General features: G+C 38.5%; 1 pseudogene; it reads left to right on the forward strand.

Moving 5' to 3' along the window:
* Window positions 1-4,634, forward strand: part of LOC110563128 (large ribosomal subunit protein eL8-like) — a 136,399-nt pseudogene extending 131,765 nt beyond the window's left edge.
* The last annotated feature ends 7,029 nt before the right edge of the window (window positions 4,635-11,663 follow it).

Raw genomic sequence — 11,663 nt, forward strand, 5'->3', positions numbered from 1 at the left:
GAGCAGCCTCTCTAGGCCGCAGAGGAGGACATTGCTGCCATTCCTGAAGATACCTAATAAGTTAGGGTCAGATAAAAGGAGAGGAGGTATGTTGTGTCTTCATTTTCATTGATTTCTAGAAAGACTTTAATTTCTTTCTTTATTTCTTCCCTGACCCAGCTGTCATTTAGTAACAAGTTGTTCAGTTTCCATGTGTGTGTAGGCTTTTTGTTATTTCTGTTATTGTTGAGGTCCAGCTTTATTCCATGGTGATCAGACAAGATACATGGGATTATTTCAATCTTCTTGTATTTGTTGAGGCTTGCTTTGTGACCCAAAAGGGGGAACTGTAGAGAGCTGCGGAATGCTATGCCTTAAAGATGGAGCTGGTTTCCGCCTTCCACCTTCCCGATGGTGAGTGCTCTCTGTCACGAACAACTCCACATTTGGCTAAGGCCGAGGATCTGGCTTGCTTCCATATATGTGGACCTATCTGCATTGCCCCCGTGGCACGCCTGGGTTGGCTACCCAGAGGCTATTTAAGCTGTGGGCTGGCTTTCCCCGGGGTCCGAGGATTGTTCAATGTTCCTGAATAAACTGCATTGAAAAAAAAAAAAAAAGGAGAGGAGGACCTCCCCTATGAGTGGGCTCGAAAGGGGGCAGGGAGGAGATAAGGGAGGGAGGAAAGGATTGGGAGGGAAAGAAGGAGGGGGCTGCAGCTGGGATACAAGTGAATGACCTGTGATTAAGATTTAAAAATAAATTTAAAATAAAAAGAAAGAAAGGTTGAAGAGAGAACAAGCTAGACATAGGTGAAGACAGAACAAGCCATCTAATGAGAAAGAGCCAGATTAGAGCAAATTTCTTGGGTTAGTTTGAGGCCAGAGCAATTCAGAGGCCGAGTAAAAGGCTAGATTTAATATGATAGTTGATCTTTTCTAGACCCCACCATTTGCCTGCAAATTTCATGATTTCCTTGTTTTTCATTGCTGAGTAGTATTCCATTGTGTAAATGTACCACAATTTCTGTATCCATTCCTCAACTGAGGGGCATCTAGGTTGTTTCCAGATTCTGACTATTATAATAAAGCTGCTATGAACATGGTTGAGCAAATGTCCTTGTAGTATACTTGAGCATCTTTTGGATATATGCCTAGGAGTGGTATAGCTGGATCTTGAGGAAGCACTGTTCCTAATTTTCTGAGCAAGCGCCAGATTGACTTCCAAAGTGTGGTTGTACAAGTTTACATTCCCACCAGCAATGGATTAGGGTTCCCCTTTTTCCACATCCTCTCCAGCATGTATTGTCACTTGAGTTTTTGATCTTGGCCATTCTGATAGGTGTTAAGGTGAAATTTCAGGGTCGTTTTGGTTTGCATTTCCCTGATGACTAAGGACTTTGAACATTTCTTTAAGTGTTCTCTGCTGTTCTATATTCCTCTACAGAAAAATTATCTCTTTAGCTCTGTCCCCATTTTAATTGGATTAATTGTTTTGCTGTTTTTTAAGTTCTTGAGTTCTTTATATATATTCTTTATATAATATATATATATATATATATATATATATATATATATTCTGGATATTAGTTCTCTGTCAGATATAGGGTTGGTGAAGATCCTTTCCCAGTCTGTAGGCTGTCGTTTTGTTCTGAAGACATTGTCCTTTGCTTTACAGAAGCTTTTCAGTTTCATGGGTCCCATTTATTGATTGTTGATCTTAGAGCCTGTACTGTTGGTGTTCTGTTCAGGAAGTTGTCTCCTTTGCCAATGAGTTCAAGGCTCACATGGTATATACTCACTTATAAGATATATTAGACATAAAATATAAGACAAACATACTAAAATCTGTACACCTGAAGAAGCTAAGCAAGAAGGAAGACACTGGGTAAGATGCTCAATCCTCACTCAGAAAGACAAATGGTATGGACATCGGAAGAGGGAGAAAACAGAACAGGACAGGAGCCTACCACAGAGGGCCTCTGAAAGACTCTACCCTGCAGGGTATCAAAGCAGGTGCTGACACTCATAGCCAAACTTTGAGCAGAGTGCAGGGAATCTTATGAAAGAAGGAGGAGATAGAAAGACCTGGAGGGGACAGGAGCTCCACAAGGAGAGCAACAGAACCAAGAAATCTGGGCACAGGGGTCTTTTCTAAGACTGATACCCTATCCAAGGACCATGCATGGAGATAACCTAGAACCCCTGCACAGATATAGCCCATGGCAGCTCAGTGTCCAAGTGGGTACCCTAGTAAGGGGAACAGGGACTGTCTCTGACATGAACTCAGTGGCTGACTCTTTGATCACCTCCCCCTGAATGAGTAGGGAGCAGCCTTACCAGGCCACAGAGGAAGACAGTGCAGCCAGTCCTGATGAGACCTGATAGGCTAGGGTCAAATTGAAGGGGAGGAGGACCTCCCGTATCAGTGTATTGGGGGAGGGACATGAGAGGAGGTGAGGGAGAGAAAGTGGGGTTGGGAGGAAATGAGAGAGGGTGCTACAGCTGGGATACAAAGTGAATAAACTGTAATTAACATAAAATATTTTTAAATTAAAAAATTTAGTTGAGAGAGGAATTTGACCCAGAACAGCCGAGTTGAACCAGGGAGCCCAGAGCTCAGTAAGAATAAGAAAGGATGAGCTTATTAAGTAGCAAATCTCAAAGGCTGAAAACATTTTAGGCTTAGGTTAGATCAAGTTCCTACCTTGAGTTCCTGTCCTCATTTCAATGATGGACTGTAATATGAAATTATGAGCCAAAAAAAGAAGCCTTTTCTCCCCAAGTTGCTCTTAATCAAATCATTTTATCACAGAAGCAAAAAGCAAACTAGGACAATGATGAGCACATAAAACAAGGAAATAAGAAAAATGTGGACTGTTGGCTCAATAGTTAAACACACTTGCTGCTCTTGCAAAGGACCCAAGTTTGGTTCCCAACACCCACATGGCAGTTTACAAACATCTGACCTACAGTTCCAGAGAATCCAATGTCCTCTTCTGCCCTCTGCAGAACCAAGCACATATGGTGAACACGCATACACGCAAACAAAACACTCAAACACTTAAAAAATAAATAAACATTAAATCATTAGCTAAGAAAATGAGAAAAGAAAGAAGGAAGAAGAAGAGGAAAAACAAGAACAAGAAGAAGGGATGTGACTGAAACTACGGGTTTCAACTCTGATTAGAAAATAAAAGCCATAATTTTATTTATAGTGACTTTCCCCACCATACACTTGCCAAAATGTTTGGAGCATTATCAGAATAATAAGCAATCAATGAAAGGAGTGTTAATTTAAACCTTAAGCTGGAACTAAAGCTATCATTAGAGAGTAGACACTGTCAATGGTACATTCACATCTTATTCCAAAAACCAGGGCCCCATCTTTTATCTTTCACCTCCTTTTTAATGGCATGGACTTAACCAGGATGCAGACTAGACTGAAGCCCACAGCCCACAGAGTTTGCAGGGGCTGGTGGTCTGTTCCCTACACTCACCTCAGAGATGTCACTTCTTAATTCTTGGAAGACAAAAGATTTATTTCATCTTGGAAGACAAAAGATTTATTTCACTTTTATTGTTCTTATTCCTTCTGTTTGTTTGTTATTTTGTCTCTTTTGCTTCCTTGGTACCTCCCTGTTGCCTTTGAACACAGAACTCTCGATGCTTGTCTTGAGGCTCTCCCATTGACTCCCCTAGTGCATGACCTCACCACTCTAAGAACTAATGAAACCTTCACTTTCAGTACTGACTCAGAAATGTGTCAAAGGTATGAGCTCACTGATTTATATCAGGCCAACTTCCTTCTGCTGGAATCTTTCACCCAAAATACCTTCTTTTAAACTGCCAGCTGATTTTTGCTTTCTCTCTCCTCTAGCTGAGCAAGACACCAAAGGAAAAAAGCCAAAGAGAAGAAGGTGGTCTTAGCCCGCCCCATCTTGAAGAAGCAGGAGGCCAAAACAGTGGTCAATCCTTTGTTTGAAAAAAGACCCAAGAACTTCAGCACTGGGAAGGACATCCAGCACGAAAAAGATCTCACATACTTCCTCAAATAGCCCCGCTACAACAGGCTGCAGCAGCAAAGGGCCATTCTCTGTACGCAGCTCAAAGTACCTCCTGCCGTTAACCAGTCCACCTAGGTCCTGGACCGGCAAACAGCTACCTAAATGTTTAAGCTTGCCCACAAGTACAGGCCAGAGACAAGGCTACTAGCAGATGCTGAAAAGAAAGTTGCTGGCAAAGGGAACATTCCAACTAAGAAACCACCTGTCCTTCAAGCAGGGGTCAATACAGTCATCATCTTGGTGGAGAACAAGAAGGCTCAGTTGGTGGTGATGCCCATGATGTAGACCCCACTGAGTTGGTGGTTTTCCTGTCCTCCTTGTGTCAAAAGATGGGAGTCCCCTACTGCATCAACCAAGAGAAAGGTCAGGCTGGGCGGCTGGTCCACAGGAAGACCTGCACCACTGCTGCCTTCACACAGGTTAACTCGGAAGACAAGGGCACTCTGGCTAAACTGGGGGAAGCTATTAGGACCAATTGCACCGACAGATACAGAGATATGATGAGATCCGCAGCCACTGGGGAGGCAAAGTCCTGGGTCCTAAGTCTGTGGCTCGCATTGCCAAGCTGGAAAAGGCAACTGGCGGCTGAAGTGGGTTAAATATACACAAATAAGTTTTCTGTATATAACTACACTTACAAAATTAAAACAAAAAATAAATAAGTTGATTAATCAATCCAACTACCATAAAAAAACCTTAAGTTTCTTTCTCTGAAAAAGGAAAAAATGAGTTAAAGAACACTCTATTTAAAAAAAAAAGAAACAAAAATAAGAATATTGACATGTTGCTATAGTGGTTGTCAACTAACATTTTACTTATACAATGTGGAGTTTACTTGTTTAACATTCCAAAAATTGTAGAATATAAATATGAATGTGACATTTGTCCAAAAGTGGCCTATTAATAAAGCATTATATGATATTACCAGCCAAACATTGCCTTTTTTGTAGTCTTTTTTTTTGTAGTCTTCTCTGAAGCAATTAATTTCAATCTTCTTGAGGAAGTCCCATAAAATCATAAGTCTTAGATTGAGCACAAATATTTTTCTCCATTACATTATACCAAAACATGCCAGAAAGAATCAGCATGCAATATGACATAGATGTGGCCATTTACCAGTGATTTTCTCTCTATACTCTAAAAACAACTTGTTTTCATCTACCGTGTATTCCATTTGAGTTGACTGAAAAGAACCTTATGGACTAAGAATTAAAACACTTGCATGCCTAGCCTTGGCTTCCTGTCTTACCAACTAGTGTCACTTGAGGAAGTCAATCTCACTGTGGACTGGTTCCTCATCCATACAATAAGGATCACATTTCTAGATCATCTGTTTTTCCTGAATAAGCTAAATGATGATACAACTATTGACTATCCATCTAAGAATGCTTTTCTACTTCAGATATATATTCATCCTTCTATCATCAAGTAATCAATGATCAGTCACCTGCAGGTCCTAAGGATACAGTAAGTAAAGAGTTTTAACCCTGATGTCTACAAAATCATAATTGGATGGGGAAAATAGTTATGTAATCAATACAATGCTATCATTACATTATGGATGTGAAGGTCCACGGGTTATAAGAAAACATGCAGAACTATAAAAATGATAAGAAGAGCCACATAAAAGATGTACCTATGACTGATAACTTCAAAAATGAACATCTGGTTTGGAGGAGTACCTCTAATCTTCCCTACTTTAACATTTTGTTTTCTTTCATGATTCCTTAAAAACTAGTACTATAATCAACACAATAATGCCCCTTGTCTCTAATGACATAGCAGTGATCTAGTTGCCAAAATTAAAACACTTCATCTCTGTTTTTGATCTGAAAGGGGTCCACAAGATTTCATTCAATATGAGAATACATACATAGATAGATAGATGATAGATAGATAGATGAGAGAGAGGGTCAGTAAATCTTCCAAATAGGCCTACAGCTCCTACCTCTCATAATAAAGTGGACTAGTTGAGAAGAGGAAAATATCAGAAGGAATGAGAAGTGGAGAAGAGAGGCTGATGGGGTGAGATGATCAAAACACATTGTATTTAGGTAGGAAAATATCATAATGAAACTGTTATTATTTATATTTTATACATGTTAATAAAAAATTTTAAATAAGCTATCTTTAGGGTCTATATAGATGCCACAGGACTTTAACTAGTCCTTTTGTTTCAATGGACTTCTATTCTCTTTAAGTATTTTATTCTCTTTAAGAACAGATTCTGTCATGCATGCTAACATACTGGCTCAAGCACCTCACAGCCAGACATGGACACTCCAACCAGCCACCGCTGGCACTGAGACCAAACCAAGTGACTCGTTTTCTCCAGTTTAACAGCCATATCAAGGCATGTAGGCTTAGATTTTCACCAAACCTACTTTATTTGGGGTTCTTAAGCACCTTTACCTCCCTTCCAACTCCTCCCCACCCCACCCCCCACCTTAGGTAAGAGATTTATAGGGAAAAAGGCTGTAGACCTCTTTTATCTACTTTCTGCTGATTAAGGTTGATGGGTCTTTAAGTGGTTACCAAACTCAGTTGTCAGGATACCAACAGATACCAGCAGTCCAGCCCAAAGGTCAATACCAAGCAATAACATGAAGTCAGTGAAAGCCACAAGACTCAGTTGGATTGCTCCAAGAAGTTCTCTGGAACATTTCTCTCTGCAAAGTCAAATGTCAAAGCATGAAGATCAGCACAGTGATGCTGATCCAAAAAGCAATGTCTCACTATGCTTAGGCCAATATATATCTCCTCTGCTCAGAGTCCACCCACAGATGCTCTCAGCTGGCTGACGTCACACCCGTCGCATGAAAAATCTCACAGCAAAATATCACGTGCCCTCTCGCAAGCCAACCTGGGCAAAACATCACATGCCCAGCTTGCAGCAAAACATCACACGACAAAACTGAGTCTTCAAGGAAATCAGAAACTTCCACTTCAAGGACATATAGGCTTAGTCTTGGTGTGAAGGTTCACAAGTTGGTGTAACAATATGCTTAAGTACATGGAGTGAAATCTTGTAGCCCACTCATGGGAATCATAGATAAATATATTTTTATTTTAACTTTTTTCTCAGCAGCTTTTATTTTTATATACATGTCTGTCATATATATAAATATATATATGTATGACAAAAATAATTAAAGGCAATATCATAAATTTGAGAGGGAATGGAAGGGGACACAAGAGAAGTTGGAGAGGGCAGAGGAAGAGACAAACATAATATAAATACAATATTCATGAATAAAATTTTCAACAAAATTTACAGTTTTAAATAAATAAGTTTTCAAGGAGACAAAGGTCTCTTGAAAAGGATAAATATGATGGACAGGAGAAATGGCCCAGAGGTTAAGAGCGCTTACTACTCTTGCAGAAGACTAGAGTTTGGTTCCCAGAACTAATATGAAGCAGCTCACAGCTGTTTGCAACTCCAGCGCCAGAAAAATCCAACACCTCAGGCCTTTGTGGGTAACTACACTCATGTCCAGACACTCACATATAGTCACACTCACCTACAAATAATTGAAAATAATAAAATAAATATGTTTAAAAGAAAAGAAATGGGGGAATACTCATGCATCATTGGAGAGCCTGCAGATTGCAGTCCTTTAGGAAGGAGTTTATTCACCTGTCTGAAAAAGAAAATATCCATACTCTTGAGCATATCTTTTAGACATAAATTTATTAATATGAAAATCTTTACACATAATGGAGAGTATTTAAAATTGTTTTTGTAACAAAAATATAATATAATCTAAAACTTCAAGTATGAGAGGATTGCTTAAGACCATTGCACATTTGTTAATTGATTCATTCAGTAAAACTACAGAAATTATTCATAAAACACTGCAAAACCATTTATAATATGAAATCATTGAACAAAAATATAAAATTACAGGCTTTAGATTAAAACATGCATTTTTAAATGCATAGAAAAAAGACTGACAGATATTATATAAATAATTCTCAATTGAGTGCCTTTCACTGAAATAAGTTAGCCAACATTTATATTATTTTACTTTTTAATATTTTCCTTGTTTTATATAATGAGATTTTAAAAACCCATACATTATGTGCAATATCTTAGACTGTTCCTGTTTAGGTATGTTGTTATCTGTAGATTCACATACAATTGGACAGATCAATGGCTAACAAAAGTCACAATCCATAAAGATGTTGGCAAACGAAGGAGCTGTTGGAGCTGCAATGAAAACAAGGAAGGAAGTTAGAGTTCTATAGTTTATAGGTAATAAAATAAATGTATATAAAATGCTAATAGGCATTCGTGTTGTTTTCAAAACAGTCAGCACGAGAAGGGACTTCATAGGCTATCTGCTAAAGAAACAATTTAACCAGGTAAGTAATTCAATTAATTTAACAAATCTTTATTTGTAGCCTGCTATATGACAAGTGCCTGGTATACAAACATAAATATGACAAGGTCTGTCTTCAAAAGGAAGTATATGCTATGTCATGCTGTGGCTTTATAACATAGGTTCTTTAAAAACTGTCCAAAGATTAAAAATTTTTGCATGTTTCATTTGTACTAGTGAAAATGTTAAGTTTAAATGCCAAAGAATTTTAGCTGATTTAAAGGAGGAAATTTTGCAGTTAGATACTCAAGACTTAAAAATTCAATAACTTGTGTTCACAAAACTCATGTTAATTCAGATGACAAAACCAAAATAGGTTAGAGGAAGGCTCCAGCTTTGCAGAAGTGAGTCAGTTGGCCACGACCACTAATGCCTGCTGTGGTCAGAAGCAATGTAACGTTCACTGTGAAATGGTGATTACCAGCAAAACCAGAACAACCAATCTCTTCTGTTAGATGTTTAAACACTAACTTGAAAAACAAAATTTACAAAAGATATATTTGTAGAAGGTTTTTTTTTTTAAATACACTTGTCCAATAAGCCCAAATGATAAAATAATAGAGAACTAAAGCAGTAAATTATCTGGGCAGAGAGAAAAGAGTACCGTGTGCCATCATGAAAGGCAGCCCAGAAGCTGCACTCTGGGCTAACAGAGGCTTACAGACAGAGGCATGGCACGCTTAGTGGCTGTAAGACAAAGTACAGAAAGGACAAGTTGAGTTTGGGCTCACTTTAGCCCAGTGAGTTCCATGGTTCCTGGGAGCTTTTCTTCCCTTTTTTATTATTATCATTTATTACAAATTATTCAATTTGTATCCTGGCTGTGGCCCCCTCCCTCATCTCCTCCCAATCCCACCCTCCCTCTTGTCCACCTATACCCCTCCGCTAGTCCACTGAGCTTTTTAACTACACACAATCTCCAAAATTCAGACTCAACTAATATTTCTGGGGCCCAGGGATCAGTATTTTGAAGAGAATTTTCCCAAATAGTTTTGATGTTCTGGCTATGATAGTTTGTGTTTGGGTGTTTTGATGTGACTCCTGGTTAACAAACCACAGGACTGAATAACAGTCACTCAAGATGAGAAAAGTGGTCATTTTAGACATTGTTCAGTGATGTGTCAAATGTCATAATTAATTTGGATAATCAGACTGAATTTAGAAGTAAGGATCATGCGTTTTTCATGTCTGAGTAATATTAAGTAACTATTTCATGAGTGAGTGGATGAATGAATATGGATGAATGAATGAAAAATTTAAAAGCACTTAAATTCCTCAGCCAATAGATAAGATGATAACCAAAAGAGAGTTATTATAATAAAAGAATGGCAGACATCAGCAAATGCCTTCCTGTCATGTGCTTCACGTAGTATGTCACCTCATACTCACGCCAGTGTCACAAGCAGACCTAATTGTCCTAAATAGGTAGCTGAGGCAAAGATCACTAGTAAAGCATGGAATCTGGAACCGTGAATATTTGATGTTGTGCTTGTACAGGTAGATGCTTAACTATGTATGAACAAGCACCATAGCAACGAACACTGGCTCAAATTGCTGAGCAGAATTCCAGCTTCAGATGCACTCTACTGGATCAGAACTGGCATGTGATTTAATTAAGATATTTACCTAGCTACAGATTAGAGCTTTTAACAGTAATCAGACAGGTGGACCAACATCTGATGTTTCTGCAAAATAATTTGACTCTTCTCTTGTAGGATTTCCTTCTGGATGAAGGAGCAAAGAAAACATGTCTTGTTTGACTTTCTTTTGAAATAGGAAATACAGTTAACTGCCTCCTAAAAGAGGACTTTCTTACTCTTGGTTCTTTCTCTGTTTACATCATCGGTTACCTTTTGCTTTAATTTTTATCCAAAAAGGAATCTTTACATGATGTTATCCATCATGCAGAATAGCACGATTATACTATTTGGATATTCAATATTATGACTGATCTGAATAGGATGGTCTAGATTAACATCCTACTAAACACCAGAAAAGAACCAGACACCAAACAGCAATTTTAAGAAGTTAAAGAAAAGACAAATAACACTGTATTTTCTCAATTGTGAAACCTAGATTTTTAAAAGAATAAAGAGGACAAGAACCAGCAAGAGAAGGAACAAAGGGGCTGGCCTGATGGGTCAGAAAGTGAAGGCCCATGCCACCAATACTGCTGAATTGACTTTAATGGCCAGGACCCACATGGTGAGAGAGAAAAACCAGCCTCCAAAAACCATCCTCTGTCCTCACAGAGGACACAGACACCATGGCTTTGACTCCTGTGAAAGCCCAAATACACACAGATAAAGTAAATGCAATTTTTGGCCTTGAATTTGGAAAAGGGAAGGAACAAGTATATAATTTGGAAATAGATATGATCAAAGTACATGATACAAATCTGTAAAAATGTCATAATAGTTTATTTTTTAAAAAAATACATAGATGTATCAATAAAAAAGTAAAACAAATGAAAAGTACATTTTACATAATCTCCTCTATTCCAGTCCTAATATAAACCTTCAATTTAAAAAAAGAAATGTTTAGCTGCCCCAAGGAGGAAATAGGGAGCCATTTTATTATCATTCAGAAATACTGACATGAATAAACAAGATAAGCACATTACTTGCTTTGGGAAACCAGAAACTGGATCTTCTGAGCTCTGTATTTGAGCATAACCAAAGGAAACTGACCTAACAGTCTGACATATATTGGCAACTGGAAACACAGCTGGATTGTCTTACCCTTCCAACACATCTACTTTGTCATTTCACGCGCAGAAGCCGTGCACCCTAGACACGCTTCCCACTTTACCCCCATTTTGTGTCAGTGACCTTTTTTCTTCAAGCCTTAAATGCACTGTTACGATTTTCTGTGCAGGATCCACAACTCCTCTCTCTGAACTGCTTATTCAGTTGAGGTGCGTTTGTCATTCTAAAATACAAGGTTTTAATATCCCCCGCACACACTTGGATCTATGTGTGAGGGTGCCACAAACCCCATCATTTGTTCTGGGCATCTAAAAACTTTGCATCTGGTTTGGATATGTACTGGTGATGTCCTGAAATTTCCCGTGTTAGTCTCTAAATTGTTCAGAAACAAACAAAAGGGGGAAAATGGGCCACAAATTTTCTCTAGCTAGTTTTAAATCTTTAAGACTGGCTCACGGCTTTCTGGTAGATCTCTTGAGGTATCTGAGAGAGGAGTTAGAGATTTGGGAAGGTCTTTCTGACTCATTC

This window comes from Meriones unguiculatus, chromosome 3 (assembly GCF_030254825.1).
Source record: "Meriones unguiculatus strain TT.TT164.6M chromosome 3, Bangor_MerUng_6.1, whole genome shotgun sequence".
Lineage (NCBI taxonomy): Eukaryota > Metazoa > Chordata > Mammalia > Rodentia > Muridae > Meriones > Meriones unguiculatus.